This window comes from Telopea speciosissima, chromosome 5, assembly GCF_018873765.1.
Source record: "Telopea speciosissima isolate NSW1024214 ecotype Mountain lineage chromosome 5, Tspe_v1, whole genome shotgun sequence".
NCBI lineage: Eukaryota > Viridiplantae > Streptophyta > Magnoliopsida > Proteales > Proteaceae > Telopea > Telopea speciosissima.
In genome coordinates, this window is record NC_057920.1 from 4,475,600 (window position 1) to 4,499,355 (window position 23,756).

At 41.7% G+C, this 23,756-nt stretch overlaps 1 protein-coding gene across 5 annotated transcripts in view; it reads right to left on the minus strand.

The window, feature by feature from the left end:
• Positions 1–23,756, minus strand: part of LOC122660842 (BEACH domain-containing protein B-like) — a 133,755-nt gene that overhangs the window by 70,150 nt on the left and 39,849 nt on the right. The gene's annotated exons all lie outside the window — the stretch shown is intronic.

A 23,756-nucleotide genomic window follows, 5' to 3' on the forward strand; every position in this document is an offset into this window, starting at 1 on the left:
CTTTGCCGCTGCTTGACTCATTTGCTGACTACCCTAGTTACTTATCTTCAAGATTATAATTCAGAGATTCATTATTGGACAAAGATTGGTGAGAGATGCCTTTTTGCTGATCAAGTCTGTCCAAGTTTGAAGGTCTATTTTTTTTTTTCACGTTCTTGAAGGTCTATTTGGGAGCTGCATTCATTTTGGAGCTGGATTCTGCTACAACTTATTTTTCCCATTTTATTCAAGTTGGGCATTGGTACCTTGTATGCGCCAACTTGAGGGGGAGTGTTAGCATTGTTATGGAGAGAGTTTTTTTCTTTAGTCCAAGTTGGATCTTCTTTCTTTAGTATTTGTATAATCCAGCTTGAGGGGGAGTGTTAGAATAATGTACATCAGAATACCGTGGGGGTATTCTGGTCCTTTTGAGGTATTTTTTATGTTATTTAATGTGTTAAGTTTATATTGGCTGTGTGGGTTTAGTCCCACATCGCCTAACTCACTTTATTTGTAACTTCCCCTCTATTATAAATAGAGGGGCCTTTCTATCATTAATACAAGCCATTCCATTATTTTATTCCCTCTCTCTAACCCACGGTTCAACCAACAAATCCCCAATCTTTTGATAAGAACGAGAGTTGGAGGTCCATTTCCTGATATTGCGCTCCATCCAAATGTGGTTGAGAGTTGCACAAAATGCCATTTTTCCCACCGAATCGCAAATAGAGGAGCCAGCAAAGGTCATATCAATCCAGATCCATTCTCTAGAGAAAGGGAGAATTCTTCTGCGGGCAGGCCAGCATTTGCACAAAATTCCTTTCCAAATGGCAGCAGTAGTAGGGTACTCAAAGAAGAGATGTTCCAAGTCTTCAACATTGTTCCAGCAGAAGCAGCAAGCAGGAGAGACTAAGATCTATCGAGTGCGGAGAAAGGCTTGAGTTGGAAGACAGTTGGTGAAGACTCTCCAGGCAGTGAAGCAGTGACGAGGAATGTGATGCTTGAACCAAAGAAGCTTGTGCCAAGGAACCAGAGGGCCTTTCAAACGAATGAGATTCTAGGCTGCCTTGGACGAGAAGGAGCAAGAGTTGTTAGACAACCAAGTAACACAGTCACCTCTTGCCATAGACCTTCTGCGAATGGATGAAAGCTCATTCCAAATAAGATTGAGGGAGGGGGCAGAGGAGGAGGGGGGAGCCCAGCCAGCTTAATCAATAATGTCGGCCACTAAGGAGAGCCTGTTGAATCCCGAAGCATAAATGATTCTTGGAGTGACCAAGTAGAGAAGAATTCCCATAGGGTGCCAGTGGTCCAACCACAGGTAAGAAGAGAGACCATCACCAATAGTGGAACGAATGACTTGGAGCACCAAGTGGCGGCTAGCAAGAATTTTATGCAAGACCCATGAAGCATCCGACAAGGCTGAGGCAGTCCAGATTGAGTCCTGCTAGAGAAGACCTGAGTGTATCCAGTCGACCCAAATACTTTTCTTCTTGGAGACAATCTTCCAGATAAGCTTAATGATACCAGCAGAATTCACTTCTTTGATTCTTTGAATGCCTAGACCACCTTCCTTTTTGGGGAGACACATGGCAGACCAGCTAAGAGGATGGAGGAATCTTGAGAATTCATTGCCCTTCCAAAGAAAAGAAGCCATGAGGGATTCCAAGGACTTGATACTGGTTTGAGGGAGCCCAAAAATGCCAGACCAGTAGATGTAGGACGACTCCAAAATTGATTTGATAAGAACCAATCTGCCTGCATAAGAGAGGAGCTTACCCTTCCAAAGTTGAAGCCTCTTCCGAATAAGATCAAGCATAGGAGTGCAATGATGAGCAGAGAGCCTTGCCGGGATCAAAGGAAGCCCCAAATATTTGATTGGAAGCAAGCCCTCAAGAAAACCAAATTTCTCAAGGAAGGCAATTTTGTCCATCTCTGAAACCCCAGCAAAGAACAACACGGACTTTGAGGGATTGATGCGGAGCCCTGAAAGCTCATGGAAGTACTGAAGACAAAGCATGATGAACTCAAGCGAGGCAATTGAGGCCTCAGAGAAAATCATCAAGTCGTCAGCAAAGGCCAAATGAGTAAGCTTAAGAGCTTTACATTTGGGCAGCGGAGAAATGAGCATCTGATCAGTACTAAGCTGGATTTCTCTGGAGAGGACTTCCATCGCTAAAGAAAACAGGTAAGGGGATAGGGGCAGCCTTGACGAATGCCTACAGAAGCACCAAAATAGCCTGCCGGGCTACCATTAACCAAAACTAAGAACTTTGGGGACGAGATGCAAGAGGTAATCCAGTTGACAAAAACCAAAGGAAACCCCATCTTTTTTTTTTGGTGAATAAGTATATATTACCAAACCCCAGGAGGGGGGCGGAAGGAGAAAAAAAAGGGGGGGGGGGGGGATGTACAAAGAGAGGAGGGGGGGAGAAAAGAAAGACTAGGGTCAAGTCCTCCTTAAACTAAAAGGGGACTGCAACATACTGCTATCCAGACCCCAGGTAACAACAATGTGCCTGTAAGGAAACCCCATCTTGGTCATCACTTGAGCAATAAAATCCCACCTTAGAGAATCAAAGGCCTTGTGGATATCAATCTTCATGAGAATAGAAGGAACATGGTTTTTCCTGTCGAAACCTCTGACAATATCATTGCAAAGAAGAATGTTGTCCGTAATATTCCTACCAGGAATGAAGGCCGATTGGTTGTCACTGACCAGAGGATCCACAACACTTTTGAGTCTTCTAGCAAGAATCTTGGCTATAAACTTATAGAGCAGGTTGCAAAGAGCAATAGGCCCGTAGTCATTCATAGCATTCACACCTTCCTTTTTTCGGGATGAGAAAAAGGAAAGTGTGATTGATACCTTTAATCTAACTAGGGTTGAAGAAGAAGCTCTCAATGGCAGTAATGAGGTCAATCTTGATGATATCCCAAGTAGCTAAGAAGAATCCCATACTAAAACCATCAGGGCCCAGAGCACTATTCACTTTGAGAGAGTGAATAGCTTCCACAATTTCATCTTCTTTAGGAATGGCACACAAGGAAGCATAAAGTTAAGGAGTAACAAACTTGTTGAGCAAGTGATCAAGGATGGGGGCATGGTCCACCTGACGGCCACTGAACAAGCCTTTGAAATGCTAAACAGCCAAGTCTTTGATGCCATTGACTGAAGTGACAAGAGAGCCATCCGAGTGAGAGAGCTGAACAATAGAGTTTGCATTGACTCTAGCTTTCACAGAGCGATGAAAATAGGCAGTATTCGAATCTCCCAAGTCCAGCCACTTGATTCTAGATTTTTGTTTAAGGAAACTTTCTTCCCTAGCAAGCAAAGAAGTAAGCTCAATGGAGTTGTCTTTCTCTTCTTCAGCAAGGGGACCATTAAGGAAATCCGACTGCAACTGAAACTGAATGGAAGCCAGTTTTTCTTTGCAATCTGCCACTTGGAGAGTAATGTTGCCAAAAGTATTAAGGTCCCAAACTTTGTGAGCAGCCTTTACATTTTTGAGCTTTTTTGAGAAAGCAATGAGAGGAGTGGACCTCAGGCCTATAGCCTTATGCAATATTCTCTACAAGTTTATTGCCCCAATATCCCTTGCCATTCAGCCTTACTCTTCCTTTGGCCCCAAACCTTTCAAGTATTTTGACATGTGGCCCTCTCACCCCTCCTTCTTGCCCACGGTTTTGGAGGCTTGGACCAAACCAGTGTTTGCTTTCTCAACTCCCCTAATTGCTTTCTCAAAGAAGCTCCGCAATGTCAAGGAAGCCCTCAAGGTTTGGAATAAGAACATTTTTGGTGATATCACTCTTCAAGTTGCTGATTGTAAAGAGAGGCTTGCCTCTATTCAGATTCAGCTGCAGGCTGACATCCACAATAGCCTTTTTGCTGAAGCCGAGAAAGAGACTACTATTGAGCTTTCCTCCTTGGGAAGAGAGCTTCCTCAAGCAGAAATCTAGAATCAAATGGCTGAACTTGGGTGATTCCAATTCTGCTTACTTCCACCATTCAGTGAAGGCCAGTGTCAATGCAAACTCCATCACTCAGCTCACTTCCAATGATGGCTCTCTTGCTACTACTATTAAGGACATAAAGGACTTCGCTGTTCAGCACTTTAAAGGTATATTCAATGCTCCCATGGAGGGAAATGTTCCTTTCCAAAGCCATTTTCTCAACAAGTTCATTCCTACAAATCATCTTGAAGTCTTGAGCTCTATCCCCAAAGAAGATGAGATTTTGGAAGCTATTCATTCTCTAAAGGTGTCTGGTGCTCCAGGGCCTGATGGATTCAGTATGGGATTTTTTCTTACAACCTAGGATATCATCAAGGCGAATCTTATTGCTGCCATTGAAAGCTTCTTCTTCAATCCCAGCCAGATCAAAGGTGTCAACCATACTTTTCTTTGCCTTATTCCTAAAAAGGAAGGTGCTTCAGCTATGAATGACTTCAGGCCCATAGCCTTATGCAATATTCTCTACAAGTTTATTGCTAAGATCCTGGCCAGAAGACTCAAGAGTGTTGTGGATTTGTTGGTTAGCGACAACCAATCAGCTTTTATACTAGACAGGAACATCTCTGACAATATTCTTCTTTGCAATGATATAGTCAGAGGTTTTGATAGGAAGAATCATACCCTGTCTATTCTTTTTGAAGATTGACATTCACAAGGCTTTTGATTCTCTAAGATGGGACTTTATATCTCAAGTTATGCTCAAGATGGGGTTTCCTATGCCTTTTGTTCATTGGATTAGCTACTGCATCTCCTCCCCAAAGTTCTCAGTCTTAATTAATGGCAGTCCTGCGGGTTATTTTGGAGCTACTATGGGGATTCGTCAGGGATGCCCTCTATCCCCATACTTGTTCACCTTAGCCCTGGAAGTCCTTACTAGGCAAATTCAGATCTGTACTGATCAGCAGCTCATCGCTCCTATGCCCAAGTGCAAAGCTTTAAAGCTTACCCACCTTGCATTCGCTGATGATTCGATGATTTTTTCCAAGGCCTCCATCGCCTCTCTTGAGTGCATCTTGCTTTGTTTGCAACAATTTCATGAGCTATCGGGTCTTCGCATCAACCCTTCAAAGTCCCTTATTTTCTTTGCTAGAGTTCCAGAGCTAGACAAAGTGGGGTTTCTTGAGAAATCAGGCTTCCAAGAGGGGCACCTGCCTGTCAAGTACCTGGGGCTTCTTTTGATTCCTGCCAGGCTCTCTGCTCATCATTGCACCCCCATGTTGGATCTTATAAGGAAAAGACTCCAGTTGTGGAAAGGCAAGCTTCTCTCTTATGCAGGCAGGTTGGTGCTTATTAGATCTATCTTAGAGGCTTCTTATATCTACTGGTCTGGCATTTATGGGCTCCCGCAAGCATCCATTAAGTCCTTGGAATCTCTGTTAGCTTCTTTCCTTTGGAAGGGAGCCGAATCCTCAAGATTCCTCCATCCCATTAGATGGGCTTCAGTGTGCCTCCCAAAAAAGGAGGGTGGTCTGGGCATAAGAAGAATCAAAGATGTTAACACGGCCGGTATTATCAAGCTGATCTGGAAGATAGCCTCAAAAAAGAAGAGCATTTGGATTGACTGGGTTTATTCAGGTTTCCTACGTCAAGACTCAATTTGGACTGCTTCTGACTCTTCTGATGCTTCTTGGGTTTGGTGTAAGATCCTTGAGTCCTGCCACCTTTTTCTTCATTCTATCCACTCCCAGATTGGTGATGGTCTCTCCACTTCCCTTTGGTTGGATTACTAGCACCCTAAGGGAATTTTATTACATCTAGTCACCCCAAGGACGATCTATGCTTCAGGTCTTCATAGGCTGGCTCTTGTTGCGGACATTCTTCATCATGATGATTGGGCCCCTCCCCCTACCTTTCTCTTATTTGGAATAACCTTCAGTCCATCTCCAGAAGATTGCCATCTAGGGATGATTCTGTCTCTTGGACAGCAAACAGCTTGCTTAAATCTCTTCCAATGCAGCTTGGAATCTTATCCGGTTCAAAGGCTCGACAGCTGTTTGGAGGAATCTTCTCTGGTTCAAGCATCACATTCCTCGCCATTGCTTCACTGCCTGGAGAATCTTCACCAACTGTCTTCCTATCCAGGCATTTCTCCGCAGACGTCAGATCCAGGTCTCCAATGCCTGCTGCCTTTGTTGGAACAATGTTGAAGACTTGGCTCACCTGTTCTTCAAGTGCCCAACCTCTAAGGCCATCTGGAAAGGTATTCTGTCCAAATGCTGGCCTGCCCAAAGAAGAATTCTCTCTTTCTCAAGAGAATGGATTTGGGTTGATATGACCTTCTGTGGATCCTCTATTTGCGACACCGTTGGGAAGATGGCTTTTTGTGCTGCCCTCAACCATATTTGGATGGAGCGTAATATCAGGAAATGGACCTCCAATTCTCGTTCCTACCAACAGATTTGGGATTCCATTTCTTTTGAAATCTCCTCCAAAATATTGTTAGCCCCTCCCTCTTTTTGTTCTGACACCCCAAGGAACAAACTTATTGTTGTATCCTAGGGTCTCTCTAATGTTTCTTTTGCTGCTCCAGTTCCCTCTAGCTGAAGCTTTGTTTAGTAGTTGGCTCTTGTAATTCCCCCCCTTGGGAGCCCCTTGTTTTCTTTTTCTTTCGTTGGTAATGAATTCTTTTATTCACCCAAAAAAAAAAAAAGAGGGGAGTGGAGAAGGCAAAAATAGGCTTGTTTCAAGCTTCAAGAACAAGAGGCAAAAATGAAGGATGAGAGGACCACATGTCAAAGTATTTGAAAAGTTTGGGGCCAAAAGAAGAGAAGGTTTGGATGGCTAGGGAAATGGGAGAGTGATCAGAGATGTCCAGATTATCAAAGGATGCATGAGATGAAGTGAAAGAGGCAAGCCACTCTTCATTGACAATCACTCTATCCAGTTTACAAGCAATGCGATTGATACCAGCCCTTTTGTTGCATCAAGTAAGGGGAAAGCCAGACCATCTGAGATCATTTGCACCAATATCCTCAATACACTCATTGAAAGAGTCCATGGCATCCATGTCAAAATGATCCCCACCATGCTTTTCATTGCCATATCTGATGACATTAAAATCTCCTCCTAAACCCAAGGATGGGAAGCAATGGAACGGAGGTCAGTCCATAAAGAAGACCTAAGAGTAGGGCAATTGTGAGCATAGATCACAGTGAAGAAGAAGGAAAAATTGCCCTGACAGTCCGAGAATGAAGTGTGCAAGTACTGAGAGGAAGAGGAAGAAAGGGAGATGGAAATTCAGTTGGGATCCCATATGATCCAGATTCGACCATTGGGGTGAAAAGAGTAGTTAGAGAGCATAGACCAGCAAGGAGCAATGGAGGAAAGGATTTTTTGCGAGTTTGGCTCTTTAATATGAGTTTCCAAGAGACAGTAGAAACAAGAGCGAGAGGAGCGGATGCGAGAGCGAACAGCAGCATGTTTCGAGGGCGAATTCAGACCTCGAGTATTCCAAATAATACCAAGGATCATTGGGGAAGAGGGAGAAGGGGCATCAATGACTCAATGAGCCGAGACAAAACAGATCGAGATCTTGTTTCACTGTGATGGAGTCACCGATAGGACCTGCCGAGGGGGTGACAGAAGTGCAAGGAGGAAGACGAAGCTTTCGGGTAATCAGGGGAGTCGAGGAGGCAAGATTAACAGGTGAAGAAGAAAGTAGAACTGCCGGGTTGGGAAGAAGACCCGACCCAGATCCAAAAGAGAGGGGAAGAGGGTTAGAGGAGTTAGAAGGCAAGCCCGACCCAGAGAGAGGCCCTTCCAAGATAAAGCAAGGGGCTTCGCAAGATAGGCCAGCGTCTAAAGTGGGGGGACCCACCAAGGTAACGTCAGTAGAGTCAAAAGGCACAGCAGGCATAAAGCAAACTCTCGCAGACGAAGGCATAGAAAAAGTTGAGGCATAGGCGCTAGAGGCCAAAGGAGGATTTCCCAGAGGGGCCATCACCATCGGAGCACAGGGAACTTCGTCACCTCTTCCAGAGCTAGGAATGGAAGAATCAGCAATAGCAGAGTCTGTCATGCGGGGCCTGCTCCGAAGAATAAGCTCAAAAAGAGGCTTTTCGGGGCAAGAGAAGGTCTCCAGATCATCAGAGGTCGACAGAAGACTGAATCGATTTTGACTGTCTCTCCTAGACTGATGCTTCGACAACGACAGGGCCTTGGAGATCTGATTAGGATGTTTCGCCACCCATCGATTATTCCGACGCCGGAGTCTGGTTCTCGGCCTGGCGCGGGAAAGGGATCTATCTGAAGGATGACGATGAACATCCGCCGCGACAGCACCACCAATAGCAGGAGCTTCAGCTGCGGGGAAGGTTAGGGCATCATTCGCCTTTTCCACAAGGGCAATCACTTCAACTTACACTCCAGGTCCTGAAGCTTCAGCAGTAGGGAGAACAGTGTCTGCGGTTGCCTTTTCCACCGGACTGCAGAGATGGGACTCATGGCCAAATACATTGCAAACCAAGCACTGAGGAGGCTTCCAGTCGTAGTGCACTTGTTGTTCAAAGGAGAACTCATCCCCTTCATTCACAGTGATGAAGGAAGGCAGGGGGTCATGCGCAGAGACTTCGACACAAATTCTCGCAAAGGCTAGACGATCCTTGCACTTAGTTCTCACATCAGAAAACAAAGGCTTTCCCAGAACAGAGCCTACATAGCTGAGACCATCAATACACCAGTAATGAAGGGGCAGACCAGGAAGTGAAATCCACAGAGGGATAGAGGAGAGGTCCACTCTTCTAAGTTGTAGCTGACGGTGCCAATGACGCAGGAAAATAGGCTTCTTCCCCACCAACTAGGGACCACCATCGAGAGCGCGGGCCTTATCCAGAGAAGAGGAGAACTTGAAGATGAAGAATCCATTGTCGAGCAAGAAGGTGTCCAAAGACCCCTGAGGTCACCATTGCTTGGAAAGAGACAGCTCGACGACATGGAAGGGAGGCCGAGAGCCCAGGAAATTTCCTACCAGACAATTCTCCCAAAGCTTCGCTTCAATCGCAAGCAAATCAGCAGGGCAGAGAGCCACTTTCGAAGAGCCAATGGAAGAAGGGGCGACAAAGTGGAGAGGAAGGCCATAGGAGCAGGAAGAGGAACCAGTGCTAAACAAAGAGGACCAGGGGGCAGGCAGAGAAGCAGAAGAAGAGGGGGAGCGTGAAGAAGGCGGAGGGGAAGCACGAGAAGGAGACGGCATTCCCTAGAGAGGTGGAGCAAATGGGGAAAAGAGGAATCAAGCCTGCCGGAAGCGCCGGTAGGGGAAGAGGCACGTAGAAGCAAGGTTCAAAATCTCGCGAAATTTCGGCGATATTTCGCCAAATTTCGTATATCTCAAGCTGTCCAAGATACGATACCAATCCGAAATGGAAAAATACCATATTTCGACGATATCTCGGGAGATATCGACGAAATATCGTGGACTCACGATATATTGCGAGATATTGAAAAAGTCACTAAAAGTGTCACGTGCAATATTTCGAAAATTTTGGAAATTTCGGTCATCTCGTTTCGGAAATTTCGGAAATCTCGGTATTTTTGGCATTTTACACCCACAGAAAAATACCATATTTCGACGAAATTTCGGTATCTCGGAAATTTCGGTCAGACCAAAACACCGAAACCAAACGAGATTTAGTACCATGCGTAGAAGGCAACGACATCCTCAGGTTCTTCTCCACAAACTGTTAGCAGATCTGAATTCGATTTTCGATAACTTGAGAAGGCTTAATGTTGATTTTTTATAATATAAGGTATATATTGTATCATACTAAAATATTGTAGCATACTAAATAATGTTAGAAAAGAGGGGGAAAATAACACTTGGGGAGCCTTGGTCACCTAGGCGAGCGCCTTGTCGCCTAAGCGCTTAGACACCCCTCCAACACCTTGGGGTCGCTTTGCCGCCTTGACAACTATGATCGTATCAGCCGATATGTATAGTTATTGTAGGGTACCGATACAATACAGTGAGATACGTATCTTTTATTCTTTTTTTTTTTTTTTAAAAATTCATGTATTGATAAGTATCGCATTGTATCGGCCGCTGCAGTTGGATAAGATATGATATTACTGATACGTACTGATACTCATCGATACATCAAGTTAAGGGCTTCAGGAAAAAAATATTAAAGTATCAATACGTATCGCTAACCTATTGGCCAATACGATGCGATACAGGCCATTAAAAGATAATGTTCACATTCCATAATTCAAAAATGAGTTCTGAAGGCTAAAATGACCACCCAAGAGTCTCATTCCTCGCTCTCGACCTCTTTTCTTCCACCTTTTTTGACTTGAGGTTTACATTGAAGCTTAAAAAACGAATCAGATTCAACCAACAAACCTGTCTTTCGATCATTCAAGTGGCTACAATCAAAGATTGAAGGAGAAATTCTCAAAAAAGGTAGGTTTTCAAAGAACTTGATTTTTTTGGTTAAATCACTAAGAGAACCTGTCTCATTATACAATAGAATATTACTACATGTAAGAAAACGCATCCGTTATAAAAAATTTCAATTGATTGCACTTGTCTCATTATACGTTGGTCTCCATTTTAATGTTTATGCATGATACCTGTTATATATTGCTCATTTATACTATTTTTTGATCAAAAGTGTATTTCCATGTATATCTTGACCATTTTCATGCGTATCTGCGTATCCCCGATACGATATGATATGTCTCTTAAAATCACCCCACCAATACGATACGGGATACCGACACTTTAATCCTAGGCTGCTAGCAAGGTTTTAAGTATCTTAACGTATCCGCCAATACTAGCCGATACATAGTTAGAACTCTAAGTTGGATTGGTTCTAGGTAATAGAGAAGTGACTTGCAGCAAGAAGGAGAAGGAGAAGGGAAGAGAAGTGAGGAAGAAGAAGAGAGATTGAGAGAATCGTGAGTGGGAGAGAAAACCTCTCCTAACTCCTATATTTACTTCACTAATAACTCTTAGGAAATTACATAGGACTCCCTAAGGAGGTAAAAGATAAAAAGAGAATAAAATGTAAAATTACAACTCTATGGCTTATAATAGAGACAAAGACAAATATACCCCTGACACATAAACTCTAACACTCCCCCTCAAGCTGGAGAATAAATGTCATACATTCCCAGCTTGCATAGAAGAATACTGAACTGGTTAGGGATAAGACCCTTAGTGAAAATTTCTGCCAATTGATCACCGGCCTGCACAGATGGAGTACAAATGCCACCTGAATCCAGCTTCTCTTTGATGAAGTGCCTATCAACTTCAATGTGCTTTGTTCGATCATGTTGAGCAGGGTTATGAGCAACACTTATAGCAGCCTTGTTATCACAGTAGAGCTACATAGGTCCCTCACATTCAAACCCCAATTCTTGAACCAATCGCCTCAACCATAGAAGTTCACACACCCCATGAGCCATGGCTCTAAATTCAGCCTCTGAACTGGATCTAGCCATAACTGGTTGTTTCTTACTCCTCCATGTAACAAGGTTACCACCCACAAGGGGGTACAGTAATCGGAAGTAGATCATCTATCAAAAATAGAACCAGCCCAATTTGCATCAGTGTAGCCCTCTATCCTCAAGTGACTATGTCTAGCATATAGAAGGCCTTTTCCTGGAGAGGATTTTAAGTACCTGATGATGTGATAGACAGCATCAAGGTGTCCACCTTTGGGAGCAGGCATGAACTGACTCACTACGCCAACTGCATAATTGATGTCTGGCCGAGTCAAGGAGAGGTAGATCAATTTCCCAACCAGCCTCTGGTATTTCCCTGCATCTACAAGGGGAGAACTACAATCTTCACTAAGTTTGTGATTCTGATCAATTGGGGAGTTGGCTGGTTTACATCCTAACATTCCTGTCTCTTTCAATAGGTCAAGAACAAACTTCCGCTAGCAAATATTGATGCCCTTCTTTGATCTTGATACTTCAATCCCCAAGAAATATTTCAAAAGTTCAAGATCCTTAATTTCAAACTGCTCGGCCAGGTAAGATTTTAACCTCTTTATCTCATCTTCGTCATTCCCAGTCACAACAATATCATCAACATAATCAATAAGAGCAGTGACTATACCATTACCTCTCCGGATAAACAAGGTGTGGTCAGCCTGACTCTGGGAATATCCATTCCTTAGAATGGCCTGTCAAAACCTCTCAAACCAAACTTTGGGTGACTGTTTGAGACCATAAAGTCCTTCTTGAGGAGACACACTTTCCCTTCTGCTGAAGGAGACTTGAAACCAGGTGGAGGTTGCATATACACCTCCTCTTCTAGATCACCATGAAGAAAAGTACTCTTCACATCTAACTGATACAATGGCCATTCTTTGTTGGCTACCACTGATAGGAGGACTCTGATTGAATTGTGTTTGGCCACATGAGCAAAAGTCTCTTGGTAATCAATACCATAAACTTGACTGTACCCCTTGGCTACCAACCGAGCCTTGTATCTGTCCACTGTACCATCTGATCGGTACTTGATTGTGTAGACCCACTTGCATCCAACTGGAACTCTCTCCCTGGGAAGATCAACAAGAGTCCATATACCATTCTTCTCAAGAGCCATCATTTCCTCTAACATGGCCTTCTTCCATTTCAAGTCAGATATAGCCTCAGTAAGATTCTTGGGAATAGTGGCAGATGAGAGAGCAGTGGAAATGGCAAGACCTGTAGGGGAGATAGCATCATAGGAAACAAACTGGGCAATAGGATTAGTGCAAGCTCTTTTTCCCTTTCTAGTAGCAATTGGGAGATCTAAATCAGAAGGAAGATCACCTGACTGAGGAGGATAGAGCTCAGGATGTGGCTCCAAAGAGGGCTCTTGGCAGGTCTTCTTTCCTGTACTGTTCAAGCATGCACCTTTTTTGTACTAAATGTGGTAATCCTTCTCCTTACCACTTTCAACAACAACCCCTTTAAGTCTGGACATCATCCGACGTAGTGCTGCAATATCCTGGAGAGAGAATCAGGATCAGGTTGTAGTCCAAGTGACTCTGTATCAACTGTCACAGAATGGGCTCGAGCTCCCACGGTCTTACCACCTCGGTTACCAGATGATCCACCACGCCCACTAGGAGGCTGCCCATGAAGGGCCCAACATCTGTCCCTAGTGTGCCCTAACTTTCCACAATGGTTACATTTAAATCTGTCTCGACCTCTCCCTCTACCTCTCTGGTCGCGGTGGGAACTAGAAACGAGAGCAGATCTCTCCAGTGATGGTGCAGTGTCCATAGATCCTCTTCTAGTCTCCTCACTCTGCAAGTAGCTACACACTTCATCTAGTGATGGGAGAGGAGACCTCCCTAAGATCTGCAAGCGAAGTGGCTCAAACTCTGGGTTAAGACCACCAAGTAGAATAAGAATCCTTTCTTTTTCTTGTTTCCTGTAGACTTTGGCCTCATCTTCAGAATTAGACAGTTGGAGATTGCTATAGTTCCTCCCACAAGCTTATAACAGTGTTATAATAGTCAGATATGCTCTGATCACCCTGTTTCATATGGATGATTTTTTGGAGGATTTGATACACCTTTGCCGAATCACCAACCCTATCAAAAACTTTGGAGGCACTGTCCCAAATATCCTTCGCAGTTTCCTTACTCATAAATCTTCTTCCTATCTCAGGCTTCATGGAGAATATCAGCCAGGTCATACCAGTAGAGTTCTCAGTCTCCCACTTTAGATAGTCTGGCTCAGTAGAAGCGGGCACCGTGATGTAGCCTGTAATATAGCCCAACTTTCCCCTACTATGCAGGGACAACTTGTCCGATCAAGACCAATCCAAGCAGTTGGTACTGTCGAGTTTTACAATAGAAAGTTGGGCATTGGGGTTATCAAAGACAGCCATGGTGGGGAGAGTTCCACTTGAGCTGCCACTAGTAGCTCCCAAAGGCCCACTAACTTCAGAGTCATTTCCAGTCATGGTGGAAAATATGCCAAAAAAAGACTCAATATAGTCTTGCACAAGTGGGGAGCAACCTCAACCCAACCACAAGAATCAAATCAGCAAGCTACAGGGAAACCGAGAGCACACTTTTGATGGAAAAAATGGGAACTAAACACTTCCAAGTACCAACACAAAGCAGTCCAAGGCCATAACAATGCATATATCTGTCACGCAAAGTAGCTAACAAGAGTTCGAAGCATCTAAGGTACCTCTGGTTCCGTTCCACAATAACCAAGGCATACATAACTCTTTCATTCTCATGCACTACGAGACATCCAAGGCAGCCAGCTAGCAAAAAATTGCAACCAAAGGGCAAAAAACAGAGCAGGCGATACCTATTCAGCAGCCAAAAAAGGAGCACCACTCTCCAGCCTTCACTCTTCTTGAACCGAGCCCTTGGGGCTTCATAAAGGCACATCTAGGCAACTCAAAGGGGCCTAGCTTCAAGGCTAAACAATCTGCCAAGGGGCAGAATCGAAACTGAGACAAGGAATGGCTGGCGGAAATTTCTGGGTAGCTCTTCTAGGGCTAAAACACCTTCAACAGCTTCTAGACTCCTTCCATTGCAAATGGATATGAGGAATAGACCTCCAAAGAATGTAGGAAGGTATGCTTTACATAATACAGCCTCTAGTGGAACCCTTTATCTTCTTACGATTCCAAAGAGAGGTGAAAGAAGAGCCAACTAGGCGGAGTCGACCCTCAAACTAGAGGGCTGTGCTCTGATACCAAGTTAGAACTCTAAGTTGGATCGGTTCTAGGTAATAGAGAAGTGACTTGCAGCAAGAAGGAGAAGGAGAAGGGAAGAGAAGAGAGGAAGAAGAAGAGAGATTGAGAGAATCGTGAGTTGGAGAGAAAACCCCTCCTAACTCCTATATTTACTTCACTAATAACTCTTAGGAAATTATATAGGACTCCCTAAGGAGGTAAAAGATAAAAAGAGAATAAAATGTAAAATTACAACTCTATGGCTTATAATAGAGACATAGACAAATATACCCCTAACACAGAAACTCTAGCATACATATCTTATTTTTATGGTACCGATACGAAACGACACCGATACAATACCTAAAAAAGTATCAACTGTATAGGGTTGATATGTGACCCGATATGGTTGATAGTTATCAATACAGTTAATACATCTCTTATAAACTATGTAACTCGTTCAATGACTCAAGACACTTACCAAGAGCGCCTGTAAGGCATTGTAATAAATTTTGTTTCGACAAAATAAATTTGATTCCTTGTTTCTACTGGCAAAAGCGACTCTAGTGGTGTTGATTTCATCATCATTTGGTAATTAAACAACCTACAATCAAGGATCGAACCAGATTTGTGCAAGAACAGTTTTCTATCAAAACTTTGTATTTTTGCTCAAATATTAATTTTTAGTGTCGCTTTTTGCAATGGGCCACTAGGTTAGTGAAAAACAACTTGAATGATGTCATCAAACTAGTTTTTTTTTTTCCAATGAGGTGGTATCTAAACCCTAAATCTTCCCCAAACCGAAAATGACATTTTTTTGTATTAGGACCAGTAAGAAACTTCATCCTTTATACATAATCAATTGAATGCACTTGTCTCGTCATACTTTGTTCTTCTCTTTATGCATGATACATATTACATGTTAATTATAGTGTTTTATGCTTCAAAACTGTACTTCGCATGTACCCTAAACATTTCCATATGTATCTCTTGTGTATCTTGTGCCTCTCCGATACGATACGATACGATACAATACAATACATCTCTTAAAATCACATTTCTGATATGATACCCGATATTGATACTTTAAACCTTGGCTGCTACAGCTACTTTCGGTGGTCTTTCCCCTATTTAGTGGCACTTTTGGTTGGGACATCTATCGTTATCAAAACTTCAGCATATGGTTCCTAGTTGCAAATTTGTTTTTCGCCTTAAAGTGTGAAGCATGTGAACTCGAGAAGCGTCATTGGTCGTCTGTCCCTTCTCGCAGTGTTTAAAAGTCATTTATTTTTGTTAGCATTATTATGGAGTTCTTTTTTCTTTAGTTCAAGCTGGATCTTCTTTCTTTAATTATTTGTATAATCCAGCTTGAGGGGGAGTGTTGGAATATGTACTCCAGAATACCGTGGGGGTATTCTGGTCCTGGTCCTTTTGGGGTAGTTTTTATGTTATTAAGTGTAAGTCGGCTATGTGGGTTTTAGTCCCACATCGCCTATTTTAGTCTCTTGTAACTTTCCCCTCTATTATAAATAAAGGGGCTTACCTATCAATTAATATAAGCAATTATTCTCTCTTTTCTAGCCCACGATTCTACCAACATGGTATCAAAGCTGGTCTGATCTAGGTTAGAAAAAGATAAGAAAACCCTCATCCATCTCTTCAATCGACTTCTCCCTTCTTCTCCCTTTCTCGGCTTCTCCTTCTTCTGTTCTTCTTCCTCTCAACCTATAAAGGGGCAGCACTAATGAGGTAAACACAGCATATCAATGATTTAGTTGCTGCCCCCCTCCCTTTCTACCTTTTTTTACTAAAACATTTTGTTCGAAATCTGCTGGAGCCATACCTGCGATATTGGAGCCGTCCAAAATTTTTGGAGATCTGATTTCTACCTAATGAAGACTGATCCTCCATTGTTGGAGCCTCCTATGCAGCCTTTTCCAGCACTCTTCTATCCTATTCCATAGTTTACCTTCCCTTTCTTTCTTTCTCTCCATCTTTTATTACCTTTTCCAGCCTCCACACCCAAATCGATCTCAACTTGTCAGGGTTTTTTTCAAAACCCTGACTCCAATCGATTTTGGGGTTTCCCTTTTCAGATGCAGCTAATTTTTTGGGGGTGATTCCCTACTACTACAGGCCCTACTCGACCTAAGTTTGGACACTTTCTGATGGCTAGATTTGCTTTTACAGCAAAACCTTCTCAACCTGCTATTTTGGTTACCTGTTAAAATCCTGACTCAAATCGAAATTAGGGTTACAGGTTTCAGTTTTTGCTGATTTTTGGAGGGATGATTACTCCAACTACAAGGACCACTCGACCTCAGTATTAGCCTCTTTCCAAGTGTTTGAAGACCCCTAACCCCAATCGATCCTCCTTTTCAGGGTTTTACAAACCCTGACACATATCGATTTTACGGTTAGGGTTGCTTGCTGCTGTTGGAGTTTTTTGGAGGTGTTTCTACCATCAAGAGGGACATTCTACTTCAACTATTCATGGCTTGAAGAAGGTCTATTAAACAAGATAGCTGCTGCCCTGTTTTTTCTGCAATTTTTTGTGTTTCTCCCACTTGAAGATCAAGTCTCAATCACCAAGGAGATTGGTTATTCGAACTGGAGATCCATTCCCGCAGTTATGGTCAGCATCTATTACAAGAAGACATCACCTTTGACAAGTCATCATCACTTTTGTTGCAGCCCCCTTCCCTACAATCGATCTTCACTTTCAGGGTTTTTTACAAAACCCTGACTATAATCGATCTAAGGGTTAGGGCAGTCCTCTCTTACTGATTTTTTTAGGAGAGTTTTATAACCTTCAGAGGAGTATTCAACCCATATTTCAGCATCATTCATCAATTATTTTTGGAAAAAAATCAGGTTCATTCTTATGGCTCAATTTTTCCAATTATCAACCTATTTTTTTACTTGTTCCTATGTGGCTGGCTGCTTCAACAACCTATGGATCTGTTGGGTTATTTATCTTATATTTGTTGGTTCTATTGAGCTTTACTACACATATTGCTGGTTTTATTGATTGGCTTCTGTAAGCATGACTGGTTGACATGTTACTGCTGCCTTTATGTGGACTATTGCTACCCTATTATTAAGACTGAGTATCCTACTATTGGAGATCGAATTTCTTTCATTATTGAAGACTCAAATCTACTACCCTGGAGATCAGCTTATTTGGGATTACAACAGTGTGTTCCAAGGTTATTGGTTGCAACTACGAACCTATTCAGTTATGTGAAGCTTTTCTGGTTCATATCCGGCTCACTTTGAGAGCTTGATCCTAGCATTGTTCACAAACTCAGATCTGATCCAAGTTTTTTGTTGAAGATTCTTACATCCATTGCTGTCCAAATATCTTCGTCAGTTCTATTTAGCATGTGGGAGTTAATAGTTTGGAATTTTGCACACTGGTTCTCCCTTGTGTGAAGATCGATCAAGTTTTTGAAGAATGGTGCATTCTCCTTCTACATATCAAACCTGTTTTTTATAATTCAGATCTGATCATTGGAGATTGGCGTTTTGGATTTAGTTTGATCGATTGAAAGATGGTTGTAAATTACTGTGTTGCTTTGTCCATGGTTCATTATCCCTCTACTTCTTTTCCCTTCACCACCTCCCAAACAATACCTTTGGCATATACCCATAACCACCTTGGAAGTTTATGGTATTCTCTAAATAGCCATTTCTTCTCTTTCCATAACCCTTAGCACCTTTTGGAAAATTCTGGAATATTATATTTTTGCCCTATCTCTTACATCATCTCTGTTATGTCCACGTGTACTACACGTGAGGGGGGGATTATGTACAGTATACCTGCAGCCATTGCAAAAAGCAGAACTTACAGGAACACCTGGTGCAAAACATAGAAGATCAGAGTTTTCACCATTGCCAATGGGTATCTACCTTGTTATTGGGTTGAGTTTGCCGTAAGGGGGAGATTGGTATTAAAGTATTAAAGATGTTTGGTATTAAAGTATTGAAGATGTTTTCATTTTTATCCCGCACCTAGTTTTATCTTAATTATCATTGAGATTCATTCTATCCCATTGAACTGAACACGTGCAAACATAAGATCGAGTTCCATTGCTGGTATCTTTATGGTTGGTTTGCTAAGGGAGATTGTATTAAGTATTAGTTACTTATCTTAGATTATCATTCAAAGATTATCATTGAGATTCATACTGGACAGCAATAGAAGATTGGTAAAAGCTGCCTTTTTTGGAAGACATTCCAGTCCCGGTTTGCTGATCAAGTCTGCCCAAGTTTTGAAGATCTATTCTTTTCAAGTTCTTGAAGGTTTATTTGGGAGCTGCATTTGTCTTGAAGCTGGATTCTGCTACAACTTATTTTTTCCCATTTTGTTCAAGTTGGGCATTAGTACCTTGTATGCGCCAACTTGAGGGGGAGTGCTAGCATTATTATGGAGTTCTTTTTCTTTAGTTCAAGCTGGATCTTCTTTCTTTAATTATTTGTATAATCCAGCTTGAGGGGGAGTGTTGGAATATGTATTCCAGAATACCGTGGGGGTATTCTGGTCCTTTTGGGGTAGTTTTTATGTTATTAAGTGTAAGTCGGCTATGTGGGTTTTAGTCCCACATATTTTCTTTAGTACATCCTGATATTTAGGGTCCTTGTCATATCAAAAATAGGTTATTTCTTATTTTTCCATTTTTGTGGAAGATTACTCTCATCTGACATGGTTGTATTTGCTGAGAGATCGTTCAGAATTTCTTTCTGTTTTTAAATATTTTTATAATGAAATAAAGACTCGGTTTAATCACTTTAATGCTTCTATTAAAGTTTTTTTATCCGATAATGCACTTGAATACACTCAGCGTGAGACATCTACTTTTTGTTATGCTCATGGTATAATCCATCAAACGAGTTGTTCTTATACATCCCAACAAAATGGGATTACTTACCGGAAAAAACAAACTTTATTGGAGATTCCTCGGTCTTTAATAATTCATATGCATGTTCGTTCCTAAACATTTTTCGTGTGTTGCGGCTTTCACCGTCAGTTATTTGATTAACCAAATGCCCTCTTCTATACTAGATAATCATTCACCCTTTTCTATTGTATTTCCAAAATCTCCCTTATTTTCTTTGCCGTTTTGGGTTTTTGGATGTGTATGCTTTGTTCATAATTTGCAACCTCAGGTTGATAAGTTGTCTCCCAAGGTTGTCAAGTGTGTTTTTCTTGGTTACTCTAGAACTCAAATAGGGTATAAATGTTATGATCCTCTTACTCAATGGCAATTTGTCAATGTCGATGTTACATTTTATACTTAATATTTTTCACCTCAAGCCACTAGCTCTTCCTTTGACACGGATGTTGTTCGGGCACCTCCTATTCCTAATCTTGTGCCATTTGATGATGCTCCAACCACTACCACATCTGCACCACTAAAAGTGTATCAGAGGCGTAAGAAGACAGTACTACCTAATGTAGTCCAAGATTCGAATAATCAAACTAGGAACCAAACTAGGATCTTTTCATCAAAGGATAGTTCAGATTAGGGAAAATCTTGATAACCAAAATCAGATGGTTAGAATGATCCCAAATTCCATATGAATTCACCAAATAGGGGCTGGAACAATTGCTGAAAATTTGGAATTGATCCAATGGTTAGATCAGCTAATATTGGGGAATCCCAGTACAACTAGGAAAAGGGCAAAACAGTAATTTAACCAGGAAATTCAGAGATCAGAAATTAGGGTTACGTTCAGCAATCGAATATAAATTAAGAATCAACAATAACAAATCAGCAGAATAGGTATATTAATTGTGACCTCAGAAAAACAATATAACAATAAGGGTAGAATTGGAAACTCACAGGTCACAGCAGGAACAGATCTGCATGTCAAAATTGCACCAAACTGAAATCGTGTTCATGAATTAGGTTCAAGAACATTAGGTCAAAACTTGAGATGATTCTAACGGTTAGATTTGGCTGGGCAGAATTCTTGCGAAAATCACCTTGCATGTGACCTTCTAGAAGGGAAGAAGAATAGTTGTAGGTTTTAGGGTTCTAATGGATCTATGGTATTAATGGTGGATGAGGGAGGTAGGCTGGACAGGGTGTGGATTGAACTAGGGTTTAGAGGATCGATTGGAGATAGGTAGGGTTAGGTTGGAGGATTAGAAGAAGAAGGATGTATATTGTAACAGTAAACTACTTGAAAAATAGATCTTCAACAATAGCAGTAGCTTGAAGAAGATAGGGTCTCCCGATCTACAAGATGCAAGGAGATGAGTAGAAGATTCTTCCAGTACTACCAGACGCAAGGAGTCAATTGGAGATCCAGCAGTTCCTTCATCTTGATATGACTCACAAGGCAACACTCAACAGCGTAGGGCAGCAGCAATGGCAGCAAGCAAAAGCTTTTCATTAATCAAATTCATGTTCCATACTTTGCCCCCTTACAACCTTATATAAAAGACTAAAAATTAGACTCCTACACTAAAAAAGGAAAGGCCTAACCCATTCCTTAACCTACTAGGTAACTTAAACTGACTAAGAAACTGAAATAGACTCAAAATAGAGTCCAAATCCAGCCCAACTAAACAACTAAAAGAAAAACTAATAAAATCACTTAAATTGAACCACTCGTTCAAACCAGCTTTGGACCAGTTCAATTTAAAACATTAAAAACATGAAAATAAACTAAGTATAGGGCTAATCCCGTATGCAACTCATGTACCCCAACTTTAGGCCCATAAAAGTGGCCTATTACATAGAAAACCCATGGGATCAAAGGCTCAACATGTATATAACCAAACCCTAGACTTATTCTTAATAAAAGAAGCCCAGTTTGGTGATAAATCTACATCACTACCTGCTTCGGTTCTTCTTGCTACACAGCCCACCACACGATCCGATCCTCTAGTTGGAGCTCCTATTTCCTCCTCATCTCTTGATGACTTACCAATTACTCTTTGCAAAGGTACCTATTCTTGCACTAAAAAATCTGACTGTCTATCCTGTTTCTCTAACTCACCTTCCATCTCCCTTACATAGCTTTGCTTCATCATTATCTACTCACTCCATTCCTAAAACTCATCACGAGGTTATATCTCATCCTGGGAGGAAAGTGGCTATGAAACAGAAATGTATGCCTTGATTCCTCACCAAACATGGACCCAGGTGGATTTACATCTAGGTAAGGATCTTGTGTGGAGTCGTTGGGTTTATACCATTAGTATAATCTAGATGACTCAGTTAAACGGCTTAAGACCCGTTTGGGTGCGAAGGGTTATACTCAGACCTATGGTGTGAATTACTTTAAGACCTTCTCTCTTGTTGCCTAGCTTAATACGGTTGTATACTTATTTCCTTAACTGTGAATTTAGACTGGCCTCTATATCAATTGGATATCAAGAATGCTTTGTTATATAGTGATCTACATTCTACATGAGGAGGTGTATATAGAGCAACCTCCAGGGTATGTTGCTCAGGGGAAGAATGCTCACAGAGTTTGTAAGTTACACAAGGAAATTCATGGTTTAAAACAGTCCCTTAGAGCCTGGTTCAATAATTTCAGTTTGATTGTTACTCGATGCGGATTCTCACAATGTTATTCTGATCATTCTGTATTTGTTCGCCACCAGGATTCTAGGATGATTGTATTGGTGGTATGTTGATGATATTATCATATCTGGGAATGATGCACTAGGATTACAGAGGTGAAATCTTACCTAAAACAGCATTTTCAGGTGAAAGACTTGGGTGCCCTCAGGTATTTTCTTGGTATTGAAGTGTTTCGAAGTAAGAAGGGGATTATTCTGTCACAGAGAAAATATGTGTTAGACCCCTTGTTTGAAAATGGTATGCTTGCTTCTAAACCAGTTGATACTCCTATGGATCCACAATAGAAGTCTGGGACAAATGATGGCAAGGAATTTGATGACAAGCACCGGTACATGAGAATGATTAGTAAGGAAACTCGTTTACCTTACTGTTACCAGACCTAGACCTGACATATCTTTTGTTGTTCGAGTTATCAGTCAGTTTATAGAATCACTTAAGAAGACTCACTGGGAGGCAACATGTCGAATCTTAAGGTATCTTAAGGGGTCTCAGAGAAAGGGGGGTTATTTACCGAACTCTAGCATATTAATTTGGTTGGGTATTTCAATGCAGATTAGGCTGGTGCTGACGATGATAGAAGATCTATCACAGGTTATTGTACATTCATTGGGGGCAATCTAAGCAAACAACTGCGGCTAGATACAGTGCTAAAGCTGAATATAGGGCTATGGGCTATTGCTCATATTGCATCTGAGTTTATGTGGCTAAAATCATTACTTCAAGAGTTGGGATTGTTGGATACTAAACCAACGAAGATGTTTTGTGATAATCAACCTAATATCTATATTGTCAGTAACCCAGTGTTTTTATGAAAGGACCAAACACATTGAAGATGAATGTTACTTTGTGAGGAATGCAATTATGAGGAAGTTGATTGATACTCCTTTTGTTTCTTTTGCAAATCAGTTGGGTAACATGTTTACCAAGCCTCTGTTTAGTCCTGCTTTCCAGAAGGGCTGTTCCAAGCCAGACATGGGTGATTTATATGCTCCAGGTTAAGGGGGAGTGTTAAGTTATGTACATGGTATCGCAGGGGTATTATTGTCAGACCCTGCCATAATGGATTTTAGTTGTTTTTAGTCTTTGATATTTAGTCTAATTAGTCTTCTACTACCGCAAGGACTGGAGGGTGTCCTTGTCCTTACAGCTGTTTCATGTCTCCTTTCTTTATCAATTCTTCTTCTCTCTTCTTTTATATTGTTAGTATTGATTTGCCTTCTAATATTATCTCATCCTTCAAGGGAACCAACCAATTTAGCTCAGTACATCTCAATCAAATCCCAAAACTTATCCTCCATCCTACAATGCAAGCAAGGGTTCCTTAGTTTTTCCCCTTCTTTTTGTTTAGAGGCGAAATATTATCAACTGAAGAAACAAGGGAGAAATAGAACAAGAGAGGATTAAACACACCTTCCCCACCACCAAGAAAATGACAGAAATAAAGCCACCCCCAGTAAAAAGCAAACACACCAATAGAAACAAGAGAGGTTAAACACACCTTCCCTACCACCAAGAAAATGACA